Source organism: Cetorhinus maximus, chromosome 13 (assembly GCF_964194155.1).
Source record: "Cetorhinus maximus chromosome 13, sCetMax3.hap1.1, whole genome shotgun sequence".
Taxonomy (NCBI): Eukaryota; Metazoa; Chordata; class Chondrichthyes; order Lamniformes; family Cetorhinidae; genus Cetorhinus; species Cetorhinus maximus.
In genome coordinates, this window is record NC_135891.1 from 15,890,533 (window position 1) to 15,913,858 (window position 23,326).

At 39.9% G+C, this 23,326-nt stretch overlaps 1 protein-coding gene across 13 annotated transcripts in view; it reads right to left on the bottom strand.

The window, feature by feature from the left end:
- The window catches only part of LOC144688446 (nuclear receptor coactivator 3-like), a 264,554-nt gene that overhangs the window by 168,451 nt on the left and 72,777 nt on the right, over nucleotides 1–23,326 (bottom strand). For 10 of the 13 annotated variants that reach the window (XM_078554996.1, XM_078554995.1, XM_078554993.1 and 7 more), the window contains exon 2: nucleotides 8,996–9,109. The gene's annotated coding sequence lies outside the window, so the exon portion shown is untranslated. Of the gene's footprint in view, nucleotides 1–8,669; nucleotides 8,754–8,995; nucleotides 9,110–19,212; nucleotides 19,232–23,326 lie in introns of those variants that run through there. The other 3 variants (XM_078554990.1, XM_078554986.1, XM_078554988.1) reach the window with 2 other exon arrangements.

Sequence of the window (23,326 nt, forward strand, 5' to 3'; positions counted from 1 at the left end):
AATATTTTCTTTTATGCTAGGTAAGACTCCAACCAGTGTAACTCCTTCCCCACTCCCCACTCACGACCCCCAACCGATTTCCATGGACTTCAATTTTATTTGGGCTCCTTGATGCTGTATTGATGAACTGCACCTCAGCTCTGAAATTCAGCTCTTTTGTCCATGTTTGGACCAAGGCCGTAAGAAGGTCCAGAGTTGTGGTCCAGAGGAGATTCGCTAGATTGATTCCAGAGATGTGGGGCTTGTCTTATGAGGAGAGATTGAGCAGTTTAGGCCTATACTCGCTACAGTTTAGAAGGATGACAGGAGATCTAATTGAGGTATATAAGATGCTAAAGGGGGTAGACAAAAGTAGACGTGGGGCAGATGTTTCCCCTTGTGGGGCATTCTAGAACGAGAGGCCATAGTTTTAGGCTAAGGGGTGGTACATTTAAATCAGAGATGAGGAGGGATTACTTTTCTCAAAGGGTCGTGAATCTGTGGAATTCACTACATCAGAGTGCAGTGGATGCCGGGACACTGAATAAATTTAAGGAGGAGATAGACAGATTTTTAATTAGTAATGGGTTGAAAGGTTATGGGGAGAGGGCAGGAAATTGGAGTTGAGGCCAAAATGAGATAATGAATGGCGGGGCAGGCTCAAGGGGCTGAATTGCCTACTCCTGCTCCTAGTTCTTATGTTATGTCCTGGCAGAACCTAAATGAAGCATCAGTGAGCAGGTTAGCAGAAGGAGACCAGACTACAACACAGCACAGAATCGTAAGGATACAACGACAATCTCATTCTCAGCAGTATAATTGTGGGGAGCACCATATTGAGGTGTTGAGAGAGAAATAAAAAGAAAGTAAGTAGAGGGAATCAAAAGCTATTTTCACACACCTCCTAGCTGATCACTTTTTTCAATTGCGTTAAATCCCAGTTTGATACTGTTTTCAATCCAAATGAAACTCTGTGTACAAATGTAAAAATTAAGGTTTGTATCCTAATTTAGACCAATCTCAGTAGAAAGTCCTATATATTTGAAGAACATGCTCGTGCAGAACATTTCAGACAGTAGCTGAGCAAGAGACAATACCTCAGATGAGCCCCTGGAATGGGATTTTGAAAGATATCCAAATATAGTGCATTCCTGGTTATGTGAAGCTTTGGTAATTTAAACTAATTATTTTAAGAATACTGCACTGATGAGAAACAATGCACTGGAGGATAAAGCACTTTTACCCAGAGGCACATGTTGGGTTCCATATGCTTACATAAAGCTATTTTTTTTTTTTTAAATTGGAAATCGAGTAAACCCTTCATTTTCTAATTTTCCCCCTTCTCCTTGATAAATGAAAGTGAATATGCAGCAAAGTCATTTCCAGAACTCCACAGAACCCCACTACAGGAAAAGAGCATTTTAGCTGTTGCCAACTACTCTGCATTCTGCATAGCTCCATTTGACGAAGGTCAAAAGTTTAGAGTTTTTCAGAAACTAAAACAGCCAATCAAGAGAACAGCACAATGCTGCAATACACTTTGACCCTATCCAAGAGGATTTTTTTCTTTTTTTGTGTGTGGCTGTAGGCACGATCTACAATTGATTCAACATGCTGCTTGTATAGTATATGTATAAATCCACAAGGTGATGGGGTGGCAACTAACTTTGGCACATGAATAATTCACAAGTTTCTCAGTTTAGTGTAAAATGATTTGCTTAAAATATCTGCATAATAATGGAAGACTGAAAAAATTGACAACAAAAGCTTAGGAATTTCAAACAATTTAAAGATATAGTGATTTAGTTGCAGAAAGCCTATGCATCTAGAGTTGTTTCTCATTATTCAATAGCGTATTCTACAAGTTACAGTTACCAAAAAGAATGGTGCGTCATTGACAAAGACTGCTTGTTCTGGATTACTGTGTTTTGGATTACTGTGTTTTATGTGGCAAATCTACACAACAAAACTGCCAAAAGCTTTATCTGGAGGTCGAAAATGGATCGTGTCTGCAGGGACGCGATGTACAAGCCTCTAGATAAAGGGGGAAAAAACGTGCCCAACATCGCCCTCATACTGATGGCCACCTTTGTGTGTGGCTGCATCAAGCGGTGCGTAGACCCTCAGTACGCAAACACCAAGTGTCACTACGTGCTGAGGTTCTACCTGTCCCCGGTGTTGCGAAGGATGGGTCTGGCCACGCTGCCGCGGAACGCTCCAAGTAGTTGGACCGTGCCGCACCACCTGTCCCTGGTGGAAAAATTTATGCAGAAAAACACCTTTGACCACAAGTCCATCAGGCAGTGGTCAGCACGTAACGTCCTAGAGGCCCTGAGGGAAAAGGAGAGGGTGGACCCTGTGGGATGGTTCCCCGAGCAGACTGTCAAAGTCATTTGGCAGAATGCCTCATCGCCAGAACTTTCCAACAAGCACCAAGACGTAGCTTGGCTGGTGGTGAGAAAGGCCCTCCCCGTCAGATCCTTCCTACACGCCAGGAGTCTCACCCCCTCTGCACGTTGCCCTCGAGGTGGCTGTGGTGGGGAAGAGACCGTTGTTCACCTCCTTGTGGATTGTGCCTTTGCAAAGAAAGTCTGGAGAGAGATGCAGTGGTTGCTGTCGAGGTTCATCCCGAGCAGTTCTGTGACACAGGACTCTGTGCTCTACGGGCTGTTCCCAGGGACACACACCGAGACAAACATCGACTGCAGCTGGAGGATCATCAACTCGGTGAAAGACGCGCTTTGGTCTGCCCGAAACTTGTTGGTCTTCCAGCACAAAGAGTTGTCCCCGACCGATTGTTGCGGACTGGCACAATCCAAAGTCCAGGACTACGTGCTGAGGGACGCACTAAAGCTTGGGGCAGCTGCCGCAAAGGCGCAATGGGGAAGGGTCGCTGTCTAAGACCTTTCTACCACAGCGCACCGAGAGACTGGGAACTGTTTAGAGCCCCTCGGGCTGTACAGATCAAAATGAAAGGCTGTAAATGATTGTAATATTGTTTGTACTGATGCACCTGGTGATACATTTTGTAAAAGTTTAACCTGGATTGTACCCTTGTAATGTTGTTTTTGAAATGGTTTTGAATGTGATTGAAGATTTTTTATGAATAAAGTATATTTTTACAAAAAAAAACTGCCAAAATAACCCTAAAATAAAAAGCACTGACAATTTCAGTTCTTTCAACACAATGAGCACTTCTTTTAAAAAAAGATATAGATCTGATCCAGATATTGGGAGAGAGACCAAAAGAGGAATTTGAGAATCCCATCCTAATGCTCTTCGAAATCCTTTTAATGTCCTTTCTACTTCTATAAATGTCTGTTCACTTCAGCTTTTAAAGCAATTACTAGCAAGAGATTGAGATACTGGAACTGTACCATTAATTAATGGAAAATTGAATAAGGTTTTCTTTAAATTAGGGAGGATTTTGATTGTGTGATAGGAAAAGGTTGTTTACACTAGCTAGGAAGTAAATGACAAGGATCATCCATTTTAAAGGGGTTAACAAATGATGAAAGCGGTGAAACAATATTTATGCAGAAAGTTATTCACAGACTCATAAGCCCACGATTTTAAAGGAAGAGCCATTACAGTACACAATTCATAAGGGGACAGTGTACCCAGAACATGGCGAGCCAGCCGGTCTTAACTGCAGGGACTTATTTCCATAAATAAAATCAAAATCCCACCTAAATGCACTACTTGGTTGATGGATGGGAGTGGAAGATCATCAGGTGAAGACCACAGCCAAGAACACCCTTGCTGCTCCTGACTCATAAGGAAGTCCAATGCACATATTCCGGCCCTCTTCTGACAAATAATCACCTTCACGGCAAAGTTTGGCCTGGCGAGAAACCCACCACTGATTCACCCACTCAGGCCTCACACCCTAAAGTAGCACAAAGGATCCTGATCTACATATCTAATGACTTAGGGTGGACTTCATGCTCAAAACAGCAGTTTAACATTGGGATATGACAATAGTATTTTTTTTCCTCATACTGACTGTCATATGGCAAGTTTCTGCCACGTCGGAGAGTTAAAATCATGGCCATGGAATCTTAGATAGAGTACAGGTGGCTGTAATTAGGCTCTTTCGTCACTCAAATAGTCCCACAGTCCACTCTTTGCCACCAGTCCTGCAAATTTCTCCTTTTCAAAAGCTTTTGAAAGTTATGATTGAACCTGCTCACACCACCCTTTCAAGCAGTGCATTTCAGATCACAACAATTTGCTGTGTAAGAACATGTTCTTTTATGTTGCCTCTTGTTCTTATCAATATCCCTGCAGCCTGCATCCTCTGGTTACTGGCCCTGCACTACTGGGAACAGTTTCTCCTTATTAGTAATGCCGAACAGTTCATAACTACTATCTAATACCGCTATCAAATCACCTCCCATCTCCTCTGCCCCAAGGAGAACAATTCTAATCTCTCCACATCTGTCTCTCACACCAGTAACATTTTAGTAAATCTCTAAGACATCTTGACATTCTTCCTCAAGTGTGGTGCCCAGAACTGAACGCAATAAACCTAACCTAAAGGTTTAGCATAACTTCCTTGCTTTTGTACTCTATACCTCTATTAATAAAATCAAGAATTCCCATGTGTTTTTAAAAACAGAACAGACTTCTCTGCTTGTGTATGCACAAATCTTTGAAGGTGACAAGACATTTTGAAGGAAGAGTAGAAGGGAAGAGAGAGATGGACATATGGGAAAAAGCAAGAAAATTGGATTTATTTTGGAATGCAAAGAATTGGCACATATACAATCAATCCTTTCTGTGATACAAACTTACATGGCTCTTCAATGCTGCAAACTTATACAGTTCTTCAATGGAGAGGAAAGGCTATCCCAAAGTTGAATGACAATCAAAACCAGATTCTCTGTTATAAAAGGTTTCACTTTCTAGGAGCCATAAGAAGTTCTCATATTCTTAAGGGAGTCCTGTGTCTAAACAACAATTCCTGATCCACAAAGTTAAAACAGCAACATCCAATTTTGCTAACAGATTAATTAAGCGAGCAAAAAAAAAAGATTGGCGTACACAAAGAAATGAATGCAAATAGCGAAGTGGAATAAAGCATCAGACTGAATTAATGGGGGCTTATGGGGCAAAATAAGCTAAAGAAACAAAAAAGGAAAAACAGATGGAGAGCTGAAATGATCAGTGAGAAGAACAGAATAAAGGAAGAAGCAAGAAGCAGAAGGATGGAGAATGTAAGCAACTTGAGAATATGTAATCTATTTTTAGATAAATGGTTCATTGGCATGAGTCACTCCTGCAAGTGGTCAAGCATGTTACTTTAATGGAAGCTGATCCACACTGCTCTATTTGCATTATAGCGAGACCCAGGAGCAACAATAAGACCATTTGCAATCTGGACTGTACATTTGTGTCTTTTGCCCTTGTTTTTCTTCAATATCTCTGGCAACAGACTGAGTTAACACTGGAAGAGGCATAATTTGATTTGATTTGTAGATTTCTTACTTCATAGTAAGGTGAAATGTTATTATAGGTACGTCAGCCACTTAGTGCATGCAGTATAACTTATGTTCACATAATGATACAAAATTTTAAAACTCAATAGTACTATCCCACTTCAGTTGATCACCTCATTTAACTTGAACAGAATAAACTCTCCACATTCAGTTCTACAATTTACAACTTATTATTGCTTGTCTGTGCAACCCTGTCTCCAAAAGCCAGACCCGACTTTTAGGGGGGCAAGTTTCCATTTTGAGCACAAATTGTGCTTGAAATTGCACTGGTTAGACTACAGTCCAAGTTTCCAATGTGAAATCTTCACATTGAATCACTATGAATCACTGCAATAAGCATTATAGAATTGTTTCCCTTCTCCAGAATAAAAATATTTACTGATGAAGAGTGCAATTTTATTAATACAGTTGAAAATGGAATTATCACAAAAATGAAGCATTTTTAGTATGTGCTTTTGTCCTCCAACTAGGTGAACATGATTTTAAATCATTGAGAAAAAAACTTGAAAAATTAATACTGAACCATTTACGAATTTGATTGGTATACAATAGTCAGTTTCTTAGGATATATTCAGTAGTCTTTAAAATGTAAAATCTTAAAACGTGTCTTATGCCTGTGCGCCTAACAAAACTAAACCAATTTGAAGATCCTCCGCAAACATTTCCCCAATCGACAGCAACTCTATAGCCTATTCTTTCTATCTGGAGGACATGCCCAGTTTTGTGGGCAAAGTGGGCTTCAAGGCAAACTTTTTAAACCAGCATTAAAGATCACAGAAACGTAACCAGAGCTTAACAAAATCTTAGGTTTAAAATTCCTCAATCGGATAATTTCACCCAGACTGCACCGATAAAACTAACGTAAACTCTACTTCATGGGTTTTATTTTTTTGACTACATTCTCCACCAAATCTACCAATCCTCCTGGATTCAGGAAGAACACATGCGGTGTAGAAACCGGTGTAGAAAAGAGATATGCAATACCTGTACCTGGTGCATCGGACGCACTGCACCAATTATTGTTCCATATAATGTGTGGCGGCATATATGCCTGCATCGTCCAGCAAACCACAAATTGCTGGTACAGCCTTTGTAGCCAGCGCACCATCAGATTCATCCCAGGTTGCTAGCCAGGAACTGTTCCTAGGTTCATCATGAGTAGTATCCGCCTGGCTGGGCTGTGGAAGCTCAGTCATTGAGCATGTTCAAAGCAGAGGTTGATAGATTTCTAGATACTAATGACATCAAGGGGTTCGGCGGGAGTTGTGTGGAAAGATGGCATTAAGGTTGAAGATCAGCCATGATCTAGTTAAATGGCAAAGCAGACTCGAGGGGCAAAATGGCCTGCTCCTATGTTGCTACATCCATTATCGCTTAGAGAAAGTAGTCACTCTTCATATAAGTTGGCCAGGCAGTATCTCATAGAAGTATTGATTTGTCTACGAAGTAACAAGTCAAAAGCAATTAATTGGCTGTGAAGTACTTCGGCAACTCCCAAAGGCATGCAAGGCACTGTATGAATTCGAAGTGTTTATTTTGAATGTCCTTATTTCAGGTTATTAGCCAATCACAAGAAAACAAACAACAGAAGCATTACAATTATTTTTTCATTAATTTAAGCTATAAGGCCAACTGTTTATTTTTCCTCTATAAAAACTTAAAACAAAATTATGCAGAACATCCAATCTTCATTTCATAACTGAAATAAACACTTGCAAAAGATTGGAGAAAGATTTAAAAGCCCATAATCTAATTTAAAAGGAATCATTACTGCCATTATACATCTTCTAGGAGCTTACTGTGCATTACTTCAACAATAACCATTTGTATGAAAGAGCTCTAAAGAATCTTTAAACAAAAAAGTTCATAATTATTTTAGAAAGCAATTTAAGTTGCAGTATATATTGATAATCAAAACAAAAAATGCTGAAATAAACACAGGTCAATCACTCAGGATAGGTGAACATTTCAAGCATGGTCTTTCAAGGCATATACCTGAATTATCAAATCTTTCCCAGTCAGTATTGGTCTGCTGCATATTCCCAACATTTTCTCTTCTCATATGAGATGTTTAACAGTCAGTTTGCTTTTTATACCTGCACTAATATGTTCATACTAAATATCAGTTCCAGTGCTAGCACGTTATAAACTATAATACTTGTGTTACATAGCAAACCAAAGGGACAAGCACAATCAATTATATATGTCACGTTTTTAAGTTACTCATCCAAGCATGAACTCAAAATCTTGAACAATTATCTGGCAGTGAGTAAAAGGCTGGAGTTCAATCAAATAGGTTGGAGAACAAAAACCTGGAGTTTCACTTAACTGCCTTCAAAACATCACCTGAACCATAAGACCAATCTTTAACTCATTCCCACATATTAGTTGCTTTAAAGACTATTACCTGTCATTTTGTTTTTTAAAAAGCCGGATCATCAAAGTAGACATGTGACTAAAATGGCAACAAGTAGGATATATAGAATGATTGATTGTGACAGGATTCCATTTGTCTTCAGTTCTGTAGGAGGCTTTTTAAGGGAGGGTGGAGGGGAGATGAAAGAGATGTAAACTAGCACTACCATCCATCCAAAAAAGCAATCCAATGAAAAAGTGATTTAAATGGATAATCTTGATGGACTGATCATTGGTGCCAACTCAAATCATAAATATACACAATTACAGATGGTGAGGAGCAAGTAAAAAGGTGGTTATCTATCCTTCAAACCTAGAAAAAGTACAGAAGTACAAAGTGGTTTGAACAGACTAAACTTCAGTCTCTTATTTACAATATACCAGCATAATTACAATAATGAGAACAATTTAAAACAATAGTTAAAATGCAGGCTGAAATTACTTCGAAGGCAGACAATTTATTGCTGATATAATCAATCATTCAGAATATATTTGTGAGATTCACAGGAAGATATAATTGGAATTATCTTACAGCTCGAAAGCAGAAATGTAATAGGATTAAGAATCTTATCTTTATCTTTACATTCTTCAGTACATGAACCTGTTGATTGCAGGCCTATCAGCCTGCGCAATTGGAGATACATGAAGGGCTTGGTGAAAGGACAATGAACCCTACAATTTCCCCAAGGAGATCAAAACCGATCACTAGAATGTTTGTCTTAACCTTTTTAAACATCTAACTTCCAAGTTAAGAGTTCAAATCAGTCATCTTACCCTGCTGACTTCTGTTTGGGGGGCAAGATGAATTCTTATTGAGCTCGTATGGTCTCACCCAACTGAGACAAATTCAAATAAAATCTGTTGGAAAGATATGAACTTCAAGATGGTGATGGGAAAGATTGGTTCTGTCATATTGGATTCTGCTCTCTTCCATTCTATTAAAAAGTGTTTTAAAATTTTAAAAATGCAGAAGAATTTATCTTTGGAGGATTTCAGATTTGGTACTACATTCAAAAATGCACAGAAAACAAGGGCAAGAAATTTTGACATGTATAAATAGTTGATAACGACTGTAATATCAACTTAATGGAATACAATACCTATTGTATCATCCCAAAAATCAGGTCAGCGTTACGCTTGGTGGGGATCTACCTTCTGTAAAACTCGGGTTCCATTGAATTCAGGAACTTCGAGTGCTGAGCAGTCCTGGCATTCTGGAATACAAAATCCAATACAATTATAAACGTTTATTCTCAATATAGGTTCTCATCAATTCACTGACTACTACAAATCAAGATGGTTTACACTTGAAACTCAAAGGCCATACAAAGCAGTCATAAAAAGGACATTAGTTATTAAATAGGGCAATCTTCCCTGGGACAAGAAGCTTCATATTCGCATCCACCCTCACACCTTCCTTTCCCTCCCAGAACCATGATAGGGTCCCCCTTGTCCTCACTTATCACCCCACCAGCCTCTGCATTCAAAGGATCATTCTCTTCCATTTCCGCCAACTCCAGCATGATGCCACCACCAAACACCCTTCACCCACCCCCCCGGCGGCATTCCGCAGGGATCATTCCCTCCGGGACACCCTCGTCCACTCCTCCATCACCCCCTACACCTCAACCCCCTCCCAACGCACCTTCCCGTGCAACCGCAGAAGGTGCAACACCTGCCCCTTTACTTTCCCCCTCCTCACCATCCAAGGGCCCAAACGCTCCTTTCAAGTGAAGCAGCATTTCACTTGTACTTCTCTCAATTTAGTCTACTGCATTTGCTGTTCCCAGTGCAGTTTCCTAACATTGGAGAGACCAAACGCAGACTGGGTGACACCTTCAGTCTGTCAGCAAGCATGACCCAGACCTCCCTGTCGCTTGCCATTTCAACACACCACCCTGCTCTCATGCCCACATATCCGTCCTTGGCCTGCTGCAATGTTCCAGTGAAGCACAACGCAAACTGGAGGAACAGCACCTCATCTTCCGACTAGGCACTTTACAGCCTTCCGAACTGAATATTGAGTTCAACAATTTTAGATCATGAACTCTCTCCTCCATCTCCGCCCCCTTTCTGTTCCCCCTTTTTTTCCCCAAAAATTTATATATATTTTTCTTTTCCCACCTATTTCCATTATTTTATAATGTATTTCCATGCATTGTTTTATCTCTGGCTTTTAGCCTGTTTCGATCCCTTCCCCCCACCCCAACCCCACTAGGGCTATCTGTACCTTGCTCGTCCTGCTTTCTAACCTTAATGTCACTTATTAGCTCATTTCTTAGCTATTATCACCACCTTCAACACCTCTTTGTCCTTTTGTCTATGACATCTTCTGGCAATCTCCACCTATCACTGGCCCTCTATCCAGTTCTACCTGTCTCACCCCCCCCCTTAAACCAGCTTATATTTCACCTCTCTTCTATTTTTCCTTAGTTCTGTTGAAGAGTCATACGGACTCGAAACGTTAACTGTATTCCTCTCCGCAGATGCTGTCAGACCTGCTGAGTTTTTCCAGGTATTTTTATTTTTGTTTTTGTTTTAGATTTCCAGCATCCGCAGGTTTTTTGCTTTTAGCTTCATATTAAATCCTGACTTCAACAACATCTTCAGTCTAATAACATGCTTATCACAGCTGGAACAATTTACATTTGGTTCCAGAAGAATATCCAAGTTTGCATTGCAACATACTGGGACAATTGTGTTCTGCCACAACTTAACCGAGTAACTGGTGACTTCTTAAAAAGCAAACAAAATAAACCTCGCCATTCAGCTAGTTAGTTAGTTTAAATATACAAATTGGAATGCTTAAAACCAGTTCACTTCACCTACTGTCCCAACATGTGATATTACTACTGTTGTAACAAAAAGAAAGTGGTGCCATTGCAGAGGTTTGACACTAAAGAATGTCAGAATGCACTGACAAGCAGCCTTGTCATTAAGTATGTGACCCAGTGCAAGCAGCACCAAGACCAATGCTTTAGTAACCCAATCCTTATTTTACGATTTGCTTACATTTGTAGATTTTCCTTCTTCTAATGTTGTTGCTTTTAGCAAGATTGGAAAAATGGATCATTGTTAAAGCATTGTTTCAGAAATCCTTTATTTCAGAATATGAATACACTTTTTTGTTGTCTTTCAGAGGGGACTGTAATTTTTTGAATAGCAAGAAGGGATGATGTCCTGCAGAAAGGCTATCAAGGACCCTCCATATTCTTCTTCAGTTCTCTGCTGGAAGGCAGGACCCACAGTGCCACAGGTAGGGCAGGGAGGCAGGTCCCAAATCCACCTCAGCCAGAGCAGGAATCAAACCCATGTTATTGGCACCAATCTGATCCACACCAGCCATTTGAGCCAACCGAAGCCCCAAAGAAGTCAGAGTTGCTGTGGCAACATGCACTTTTACATAGATATTTGGGCAGAATTTTCCATTCGGTATGCAGGGGTGGGCCATAGATGCCGGAACGTAAAATGAAGCACAATGATGTCGGGCATGCAACCCAACGTCATCGCGCTTGCAACCCAACGTCATCGCACTGTCTTGCAATATTTCGTTCGGCGGGCGCATATCGCAGTCGGGTGCGCGACCGCCGATAATTGATAGGCCTATTAAGGCCATTAAACAGGTAATTAACATGAATGCTACGCTGCCCAGCCAACCTAATGGTTGGCGGGCAGGCGAAAAGGCCCACGAGTGGTATGAGGTTTCCTAAAGCTAATAATGATTATATAAAAGCTTTTTCTGAAAAATAAAAACATGCCCCATCTCATGTGACACAGTCACATGAGGGGACATGTTGCATTACATTTTTTTAAAAAAGATTTTCTGGTTTTTTTTAAGGAAGTGCTTCAATCTCCGAGGCAGCTCCATGCGCTGGACCCGACTCTCCCTCCTCTGCCCGCCTGCACAGGTAGAGCTCTACCCCTCGCGTATTACGCTGGGCGGGCCTTAATTGGCCCACCCGCGTAAAATAGAGGTGCGGAGCCCATTGCGGGTGGGTTCCCGACCGCCCCCACCCGCTCCTGCCGAGCCCGTGCGACCGTTGAAAATTCCTCGCCATTGTACTTCAGAGCTTTGATCAGCGATGGTAGATGCTGCAATTTTATTTCTATCACATAGCTGACCAGGAATCTCTCCCATACAAACATGCGAGTTATGAGTAGGCTTAAGCCATTCGGCCTCTCAGCCTGCTCTGCCATTCAATAAGATCATGGCTGACCTGACTGTGGCCTCAATTCCAAGTTCCTGCCTACACCTGTTGACTAACAAGGGAGTCAAAAGTTAAGAATCTACCTCTGCATTAAAAATATTCAATGACCCTGTCTCCACAGCATTCTGCATTAAAAATATTCAATGGCCATGCCTCCACTGCTCACTTCCCCAGAGAGTTTCAAAGACTCTCAACCCTCAGAAAAAACATTCTCCTCATCTCAGTCTTAAATAGGAGACCCCTTATTTTTAAACTGCATTCCTAGTTCTAGTCTCTCCCACAAGGGGGAAAAACGTCCTTTCAGCATCCACCCTGTCAAGTCTCCTCAGGATCTTATAAGTGTCAATAAATTCACCTCTCATTCTAGTAAATTCCAATGGATACATGTCCAGCCTTTGCAACCTTTCTTCATAAGATAACCCCCACCCCACCCATCCTAGGTATCAGTCAAGTGAGCCTTCCGAGTTGCTTCAAACGCATATATATCCTTTCCTAAATAAGCAGACCAAAACTGTACACAGTACTCTAGAGGTGGTCTCACCAACAGCCTGTACAACTGTAGCAAAACATCCCTACTTTTATATTCCATTCCCATTGCAATAAACACCAACTTTCCACTTGCCTTCCTAATCACTTGCTGTACCTGCAAACTAACTTTTTGTGATTCATGTACCAGGATACCAAGATCCCTCTGTACTTCAGAGTTCTGCAATCTCTCTCTATTGAAAGAATATGCTGCTTTTCCATTTTATAGGAACATAGGAGCAGGAGTAGGCTATTCAGCCCATTGAACCTGCTCCGCCATTCAATATGATCATGGCTGATCATCCACTTCAATCCCTTTTTCCACACTATCTCCATATCCCTTTATGTCCTTGGTATTTAGAAATCTGTCAATCTCTGCTTCAAACATACTCAATGACTGAGTTTCCACAGACCTCTGGGGTAGAGAATTCCAACCATTCACAACCCTCTGAGTAAAAAAATTCTCATGGCTTCTCCCTTATTTTGAAATTGTGTCCCCTGGTTTCCCAACCAGAGGAAACATCTTACCTGCATCTACCCTGTCTATCCCTTTAAGTACTTGGTAGGTTTCAATGAAATCACCTCATATTCTTTGAAATTCTAAGAGAATACAGGCCCAGTTTCCCCAATCTCTTTTCATAGGGCAGTCCCACCATCCAGGAACAAACCTGCTGAGCCTTTGTTGCACTCCCTCTATGGCAATAATATCCTTCCTAAGGCAAGGGGACCAAAACTGCACACAGTAGTCCAGGTGGTCCAACCAACGTTCTATACAATTGAAGCAAGACTTTGCTACTCCTATAGTCAAATCCTCTTGCAATAAAGACTACATACCATTAGCCTTCCTAATTGCTTGCTGCACATACATGTTAGCTTTCAGTGGCTTACTGGTGAGGACACCCAGGTCTGTTTGTACATCTACCCTTTCTAATCTCTTACCACTTAGGAAATACTCTGCATATCTGTTCCTCCTACCAAAGTGGATAACCTCACATTTATCCATATTATAGTCCATCTGCCATGTTCTTGCCCAATCAATTTGTCCAAATCCTCTTGAAGGTACTTTGCATCTTCCTCATAACACATATTCCCACCTAGCTTCGTGTCAATCAGCGAACTTGGAAATATTACATTTAGTCCCAACATCCAAATCATTGACATATATTGTGAATAGCTGGGACCCAAGTTCTGATCCTTGTGGTACCCCACTAGTCGCAGCCTGCCAATACGAGAATGACCAATTTATTCCTGCACTGTTTTATGCCTGTTAGCCAATCCTTAATCCATGTCAGTATATTACCTCCTATCCCATTGGCTTTAATTTTGCTTTTGGGGGATTTTATCAAAAGTCTACTGATAATCCAGGTATACTAGGTCCACTTTTATCAATTCTGTTAGTAACATCCTCAAAAAACTCCAATGGGTTAACCAAACATGATTTCCCATTCATAAATCCATGTTGACTGTGCCCAATCAGATCATGACCATTCAAGTATCCATTTATCTCATCTTTTATAATAGATTCTAACATTTCCCTCCTACTGAAGTAAGGCCAACAGGTTTGAGTTCCAGGTTTTTTCTTCACCCCTTCTAAATAGTGGGGTGTCTTTTGCTACCTTCCAATCTGCAGGAACTGTTCCAGAATCTATAGAAATTTTGGAATATGATCACCAATGCATCCACCATCTCCACAGCTACCTCTTTCAACACTCTGGGAGGTAGAATATCAGGATCCAGGGATTATCAGTCTTCAGTCCCATTAATTTCTCCAGTACAACTTTCTTACTAATACTAATTTCTTTCAATTCCTCATTCTCCCTAGTCCCTTGGATCTCTAATTCTGGGGGATTGCTTATACCTTCCTCAGTGCAAACAGGGACAGTAATCACGTAGCTTCTCTGCCATTCCGCTATTCCCCATTCTCCTGACTCTGTAATGGACCCACATTTGTCTTAGTCAAGCATTTCCTTTTCTTATGTACCTATAGAAGCTTTTACAGTCCGTTTTTATGTTTTTTGATGGCTTATGTTTTATTCTAATCTCCCTTTATCAGTTTCTTGGTCCTCCTCTGCTGCATTCTAAAATGCTCCCAATCCTCAAGTTGGCTATTATTTCTGGCATCTTTGTAGGTTTTTTCTTTTATTATTATTCAATACTTAACTTCCTTCATTAGCCACGGTTGACTGACTTTTCTTTTTGGGTTTTTGTGCCCTGAAGAAATGTATAGTTGTTGTAAACTATGTAATAATTCTTTAAAGACTATCCATTGCCTATGTGCCATCATACCTTTTAATGTATTTTCCTAATCCACCTCAGCCAATTTACCCCTCATCTTTTTTAATTTCCTTTATTCAAATTTAACACCCTGGCTTCAGATTAAACTACCTCATTTCAAACATAATGTAAAATTCTATCATATTATGATGGCTCATGCCTAAAGGTTCTTTTACAAGATTATTAATTAGCCCATTTTCATTACATAATACTAGATCTAAAATGGCCTGTTCTCTAGTCAGTTCCCCAACATATTGCGCCGGAAAACCTTCCCTAACACACTCCAGAAACTCGTTCTCCACAGCATTAGTGCTCATTAGATTTACCCAGTCTATATGCAGATTGAAGTCACCCATGATTACTGTGTTAATCATGCTTCTCTAATCTCCTGATTCATACCATGTCCCACACTCCCACTACTGTTTGGTGGCCTATAAATTCCCACGAATGTTTGCTGCCCCTTACTGTTTCTTAGCTCCACCCAAACATATTCCATATTTTGTTCTTCTGATCTGAGATCCTCCCTTACTAATGCACTGAACACATTGTCAGTGCAACACCACCTTCTTTACTTTTTACCTGTCCTTCCTAAATGTCGAATGTCCTTGAATATGCAGTTCCCAGTCTTGGTCACGCTGTAGCCATGTTTCTGTAACAACATTTCGATTATACCCATTTATCTCTATTTGTGCCTTTAAATCATCTACCTTGTTGTGAATGCTGCGTGCGTTCATGTAGAGTACCTTTAACTTTGTCTTTTTGACTTTATTCCACATTCTAAGCTTAGCTGATGCTCGCCTTTGTTTCCCCTGCCTTCTAATTTCACTTGCTACTTTTCTACTTTATGTTACCAGCTTTAATTCCCTCCAATTTGAGCTACCCTCAGGTTCCCTTCCCCAACGGCACAAACAAATCTCTCTGCAAGGATATTAGTCCCGGTCCTGTTAAAGTGTAACCCATCCATCTTATACAGGTCCCAACTGACCCAGGACTGGTCCCAATGCCTCAGAAATCTCATGCCCTCCATCCTACACCTATTCTCCAGCCACATGTTCAATTGATCAATCCTCTTATTCCTATGCTCACTAGCACATGGCACTGGGAGTAATCCTGAAATTACTGCCCTTGAGGTCCTGCTTTTTAATTTCCTTCATAACTCCCTGAAATCTGCTTTCAGGACCTCACCCCTCTTCCTACCTATGTTGTTGGTATCAATGTGGACCACGACCTCTGGCTGTTCACCCTCCCCCAGAAGGATGTCATGCAACTTCTCCATGGCATGCTTGACCCCACTATAGTGGACAAGTTTACATTTTCCCACATTATACTCCGTCTGCCAAAATTTTTCCCACTTACTTAACCAATCTATATCCCTTTGCAGGCTCCTTAAGTCCTCTTCACAACTTATTTCCCTATCTTTGTGCCATCAGCAAATTTAGCAACCTGTTTGGCCACATAATGAACACACCTTCCTTGGCCATCAAGTCCTGGAGGGGGATTTAAACCCAGAGATTTGGCCCAGAGGCAGGACTGCTACCTGCTGTGCCACAAGACCTCCTACACTCTCTATATTACACCTAGTAAATTACTTAAAAAAGCAATTTTACCTCTGTGTTGTTCAAATGCACCCTTACATTTAAACAGCATTAGCTGTAGTCACAAAAATATCTGTTTATTCCCTACTAAAATCAAGACATCTTGAAAGCTCAGAAATACAACGTGGCTTGGCACCAAGACAGAAATGGATACTGGTTTTGTGGGCCTGTATATGGATCTAAATGATGAAATGAGATATTTAGGTTAAATGTCCTTCATTAGATTTCTATCTTCTTGGGTAGTTTGTTCATGGGGTTATTTTTAAGCAGCATTTGATTCAAGATGATAAACATTCTCCATAAATTGGACCCTTCTATACTTTGCATCTGCAAGAACACTAGATTTATAATGGATATTATAATCCAATTATGCACCCTACATTCACTAGTTTGAAGTAACCTTCATTTTGATAAAGTCTGCATTTAAACTTCCTTTCAGCCTTCTTTAGGAATGTTTGCAGCAGACGTTTAGCAGTCAAGCAACATTGATAATCTAAAAAGGGAACTTTGCCAAGATCATTTTATTTGCAACAGTAAATCCTGCAAATCAAAGGGCCACACTTTAAAATCATAAATGCCAAGACATCAGTCAAATGGGATTTAATTTACTAAAGTATCACCTTTATTTTTCTCAACTCTTAAATGACTTTGTAAGCCACGTTTCCTGCCCCAAATCATTCTTTAGCATTGCTAAGAAACTCCCTCCAAGCTCATCACCAATGCAGATCCATTCTCAATTTAAACATGCTGCTTGCAGCATAAGCTACAAAATTAAACATACATATATACATACATGTAATTTCTGTATATTACAGTGGGTGTCTTTTGCTGCAACAGGAGTATATGGGAAGGAGTTCAAAGTGGGGCTGCAGAAAGAACTTTCCACAGAAAATATTTCATTACATGTATTGTGTGAAATATAATTGGAGTAGACATCGTCAATTTATTCATTTGTCTTTGTTAGCATCCAGACTCCGTATCTAGCATCTTCATGCCCACGCAGAATCACTTTCTCTACATGAACTCAAAGTGGCCCTATTTTTGTCAGAGCCATTTTTCTGAAATAGCTTCTAAAAATCATGTCACAACCCTTCAAAACAACTGACTGCTACAGAACAAAAACAGAATTACCTGGAAAAACTCAGCAGGTCTGGCAGCATCGGCGGAGAAGAAGAGAGTTGACGTTTCGAGTCCTCATGACCCTTCAACAGAACTGAGTAAAGTTAGGAGAGGGGTGAAATATAAGCTGGTTGGTATTTCACCCCTCTCCTAACTTTACTCAGTTCTGTTGAAGGGTCATGAGGACTCGAAACGTCAACTCTCTTCTTCTCCGCCGATGCTGCCAGACCTGCTGAGTTTATCCAGATAATTCTGTTTTTGTCTTGGATTTCCAGCATCCGCAGTAGTTTTTTGTTTTTATGACCGCTACAGAAACTGTTCTAACCTTATGCTCTACGAGTACCCTTCACTATAGTATCAGAGTGGTTTCTACATACCTGTGTGAATACAGTAGTTATTCACAAACAAGTCACTCTCTATGCAATTAGTCTCATGTGAAATATAAATTTTAGAAGGAGTATGCCAGAATGAGGCCCTAAAGCTATGCTAATTTCAAATACCGTTTCAGAAAATCTTGCACCCAATGGCTGGCCTTTTTAAACTGTCATGCCAAGTGCAAATACAGCACTGGATTATGCTAAGTATATGAAAGTTTTTGGCTGGCTTCAGTAACTCCTACCACTGCAGTTCTTTACTTAAGTGCCTTCAATTATAGTGCTGAGATGAAAAAATAAATGTTTTTATTTTTAAAAGTAAATTTTGCATGCATTTACACTTGTTGTGGCTTCCCTCAGCTACTACAATACTTAATCAATACAGTACCAATTTTTAAAAAAAATGGAACTCCAGGTTCTTTTTGCAACCATAAACTAGGTACAAGAGAGACAATGCAAGGGAGTGAATTATTGTTAATTTGGAATTAGTTCATATCCAAAAAGGAGTTCAATGTAAGCTAACTGTCTGGCAGAAAAAATTAGCCATAAGTCTAATTTTCTAATTTAAAAGTAATGATTACTGATGGTAAGAATGAATCTCTACATTTTAAAGGGCATACAGAGACGATTCTGTGGTGTGCTTCAAGAATCCATTGGAGTTTAATACATTTCTCTCAGTACTTCAGCCAATTTCTAGATTTCTCTTTTAACCTGCCAATATACACAGCACTTTTTCATGTATTTTGTTTTCACAGATAAAATAACACAAAAAAGCTTCAGCTATAGAATGCATGCCCAATTTGATTAATTGCTTTCTGATAAAATTACTGCAGAAATACTAATCCTTTTAAAGCTATGGAATCACAAATTGTATACAATGATAAAAGTCACAAAATATTAAAATCAGCAAGTAAGCAAAAAAGCAGCTCTTAAATATTACAAGTACATATTTAAAAAATGAAGGTGGTGAGAAAAGAGAGGCAAATCTTGCACTATTTTCACTCATACTCTAGTTTCAATCACAGCCTCCAAGTCTTGTTACTGCTCTCCTCCACTTACTAGTTGATCTGCTCCCACCTTTAAGAAAAGCACGTTACCACATGATGGCAAGTGTGGCAATTGGAGGGTAAAATAATTCAGTGCAATAAGGGGCATTTTTGAGGACAAGGTTAAGGTACAGTTCAGGGAATGTCATTCAGCAGCCAGCTGTGCTAAAACTCACTTTTGTGTGCCTAAGGCCCTCGATAAGTGGTTAAAATGGGCAAGAATTTCCATCTATGTCACTGAACTGCAAACAAGAATTTACTTCCAAAAAGTTATTTCAGTTTTAATTGTAGGAAGAGACTTTCACAAAATCAGGATATTCTAAAGCACTTTATATTGAATTAAATACTTGTGGCGTGTAGTCACTACTGGAACATAGGAAATGTGGCAGCCACTTCACAAACAACAATGTAATGACCAGAGAATCTGTTTTTACTGTTTGATGGATAAATATTGGCCATGGCACTGGGGATAACTCCCTTGCTCTTCTTCACCAAGGGATCTTATATGTCTACTTGAGAAAATTGACAGGAACTTGGTTTAATGTCTCATCCAAAAGAAGGCACCTCAGACAATGCAGCACCCCCTCCTTCAGTACTCCCTGGGAGTGTCAACCTAGATTTTTGTACTCAAATCTCTGCAGTGGGACTGTCTGAATATGAGGCAAGAGTATTATCAACTACACTGTGGCTGACAATTATCTGACATGTTGGCTGGAATTTGAATCTGTGAATAACCTGTCTACAATTAAAATTAATAATTCAAAAGTCAAATAACTGAGTTGAGCTTAAAGATCTCTTACTTTTGCAAATACTCAGTGGCAAAAATAAATGCAATCTGACCTTCAGTTTAGTATTAACCTTTTGGTTGAAAAAGACAAAAGCATACTGACTTTATTTTGGGCAACATGTTAGGTAACTTGTGCTAAACCGTGCATCGACACAGTTACTATGGAGATATGCAGATCATATTACAAAGCTAACTGACTTTAGCCTCACTAATGCTGGCTTTGGGAATCATACAAAAATTAGACTTATAGCATTAGAGACTGTCTATAATGGTTAGTTGTTTTTACAAACTGAAAAGAGCCCAGATGTGTTATTCATTATATATAAATACCTTGCGACAATTATCTTAAAGTACCTATTTTGAAGGGGCGTGATCAAAAGAACATTTTCAAATATCAATTTAGGAATGATCCTTAAACAATACAGCTGTTGAGCAAGTGAACTGTAAACATTGCTAGGAGTTTCAATATTCACTGCTCAATTTGATAATGTGAATATTTTAGTTTCATGTATTGTACCTCTGCTTTTATGTACATTCTCTTATAGGTCCTAGGACAGTAGGGGGGCATGGAACTAGAGGTTTTGGTATCAGTCTAAGTATCTCAGGCTGGGGGGGGTCTCACTGGATTACCTGGGATTTTAAACCCAGCGCTATTATAAGGAAAGTGAAAGTAACAAAACTGAGTCACATGATAAGAGTTCTCTTTTTTTGGTCAACCACTAGTAAACCAGTTTAGCTGGTCAAACATCAACAATGGTGAATATGGAGGAGGTTCATGATTTTTGTATTCAACTACTGAGTCAACTGGAGAGGATTGACTTAGTTCCAAATTTCCATCACCAGGCATGACATTTGGAACCATCTCAACACAAGGAAAAGCCAATTATGGGGGTGGAAGGGGGAAACTATGGTAACTCTTGATAAGCGTACACGTTCCTTGAAATGACATGCCTATTAAATGTTAACAGTCATTCCAGTGCATTTTAAATTGGATCAATATTGCTTGCTATGACCACTGCCTGAGAAAACAATAAGTGCTCCAATTCTGAGAAAACAATAAGTGCTCCAATTTTTCCACCATTGATGGGTATAAATACACAGACCTGGTCACCCTTCAAACTGCTGTTCTTTGTTTGTGAGCTTCAACATCAAATGCAACAGTAGAATTACACCATGGAAACATGGCCATTTTGCATGAACAGCCCATGTTGGTGTTGATCCTCCACCCAGCATTATGGAGGGATTTGAACATGAGGATGAAAATTTCAATATTGAGGCACTGGTGGAATGGGAGTTAATGTAGGTCAGCAAGCACAAGGCTGATGGGTGAACAGACTTGGTGTGGGTAGGATACAGGCAGCTGAGTTTTGGGTAATTTCAAGTTTACATCCCAAGATGGGGTGCCTGCAAGCAAGGTATTGGAATAGTTGACTCTGGAGGTAATGAAAACATAAATGGGAGTTTCTACAGCAGATGGCTGAGGCAGGGCTGGAGTCAGGCCATTTATCAAAAGTAAAAGTAATAGGTCTTCGTGGTGAAGAGGATACGGGGTCAGAAGTTCAGCTTAGGATCAAATAAGATGCTGAGGTTGTGAATGGTCTGTTTCAGTCCAAGACAGTGGCCAGGGAGGAAACAGAATCAAAGAATAGGTAATAGAATTTGTGGCAGGGACTGGAGACAATAGCATCAGACTTTCCAATGTTTAATCGGATGAATGTTCATCTCATTCAAGACTGGATGTCAGACAATAAGTCCGAAGCACAGTGGTAGTGGAGTGGTTGAAAGAGTGGGTGGTGAAATAGAACTGGATGTCATCAATATACATGCAGAATTTGCAAATAGAGGGGCGCAAGGATCTTTGCAACTCCAAAGGTGGAAAGAGAAACCATTGCAAGAGATTTTCTGACTATGACTGAATTGGTGAGAGTGGAACCAGGTGAGGACAGTCCCATTCAGCTGAACAACAGTGGGAGGCACTGGAGGAGTATGGTGTGGTCAACCCTGGTAAAAGTTAGAGGTCGAGAGGGATAAGAAGAGGTAGTGCACCATGATCACATTCGCAAAAAACGTCATTTGTGGCTTTCATTAGGGCTGTCTCGGTGCAGAGGTGGAAGCCTGGTCGAAGGGGTTCAAACATGGAGTGATGAGAAGGGGTGATTAGGAGATGACAACACATTCAAGGACTATGTTTAATTTCTAGATCTACTGAGTCATCAGGATGATACTGCATTTTTAAGGTTACTTAATATATGGTGTTTACATACTTCAACATACCTTACACAGAGTAGACATGAACCTTTATCCTACTTCTAGGGTTCTCTATCCGAAAAATATCCTTTATTAATCAAAGACACTCAACTATTATTCAAATTAAAATCATTTAGTCACAAAAAAAGCTACAGAAGTCAGCCATAACCCATATTTCAAGAACGTGCTTCAAACACAAATGGAACTATCAAATATGAAGCATGAGCAATTCGTCCCAAATTAAGAGCTAATTATAGGCAAACATGTTTTAGTTTAGAACAAATTTTCAAAAATATTTAAACAAAAATTTTCTACCCAGCCACCCATTTTAAGTTTTTTTATGCTCAAGGTGAGAGTGATTTCAGTACTAGACAAAGAATGGAAAATAGGAACACAATTCAATTCCAATCTGCGCTGAATTTGGCCATCTGATGACCATGTTAGATGCAAAGTAAAGCTCATCCAAAACAGCACCCCAATACCAGCCCGAGGACAGTACACTTACTGGGCCAGTATGATATTATCCATGTCCTTCACCAGCCATCTTTATGACATCTCCAAGTGATAATGTCCATTGGTAAATCATGGGTCCACGCTCAACAGAAACTAGTTTGAGAACACCTAAAAACTCATTTCACATAGGACTTTTGCAGCCAACAGAAAGGGTTAGGTGCTCAATTCAAACCTAAAAGGTAGAAGGGCTGATGTGATCATTTACAAATTAATCCCCTTTACTTCTCAGCTTGCAGTGGTAATGTGCATATAACAGAGTGGGGGCACATTATCTTAAATGTTATAAAAAGATAGAATACTCCCTGCTACTCCTCTTGCTATTTTGTTTTGTGTTCAAACTGCTCAGCAAGCATTTTCTGCAAAATTCCGTCCTCACTGACATCATGATGTGATATCAATTGTATATTTTCTGTATCGTACCCAAAATGCTACTGGAGTGGAAACTTAAGGTACCTTCTTCAGATATCTTCCTTTGCAACGTGTGTGCGTGTGTGTGTATGTGTGTGTTTTTAATGCTTTTGAATGCCAGCTCCATTGGGTCAAAAGACATAAATATAGTTCTTTAAAAAAGAGTTTGAGTTCTCGGCATCTAGAACCACAGTTCTGATGATCGCCTAAGAAAGTTCATTTTCCAAAACTAAACCAATTTCTTTTTTTTTAAAGTATCCAAGAAATTATAAACTCGTGATTCACCCTACACTTGAAACGACCAACCTGTACAACACTGCAAATAGAATACACAA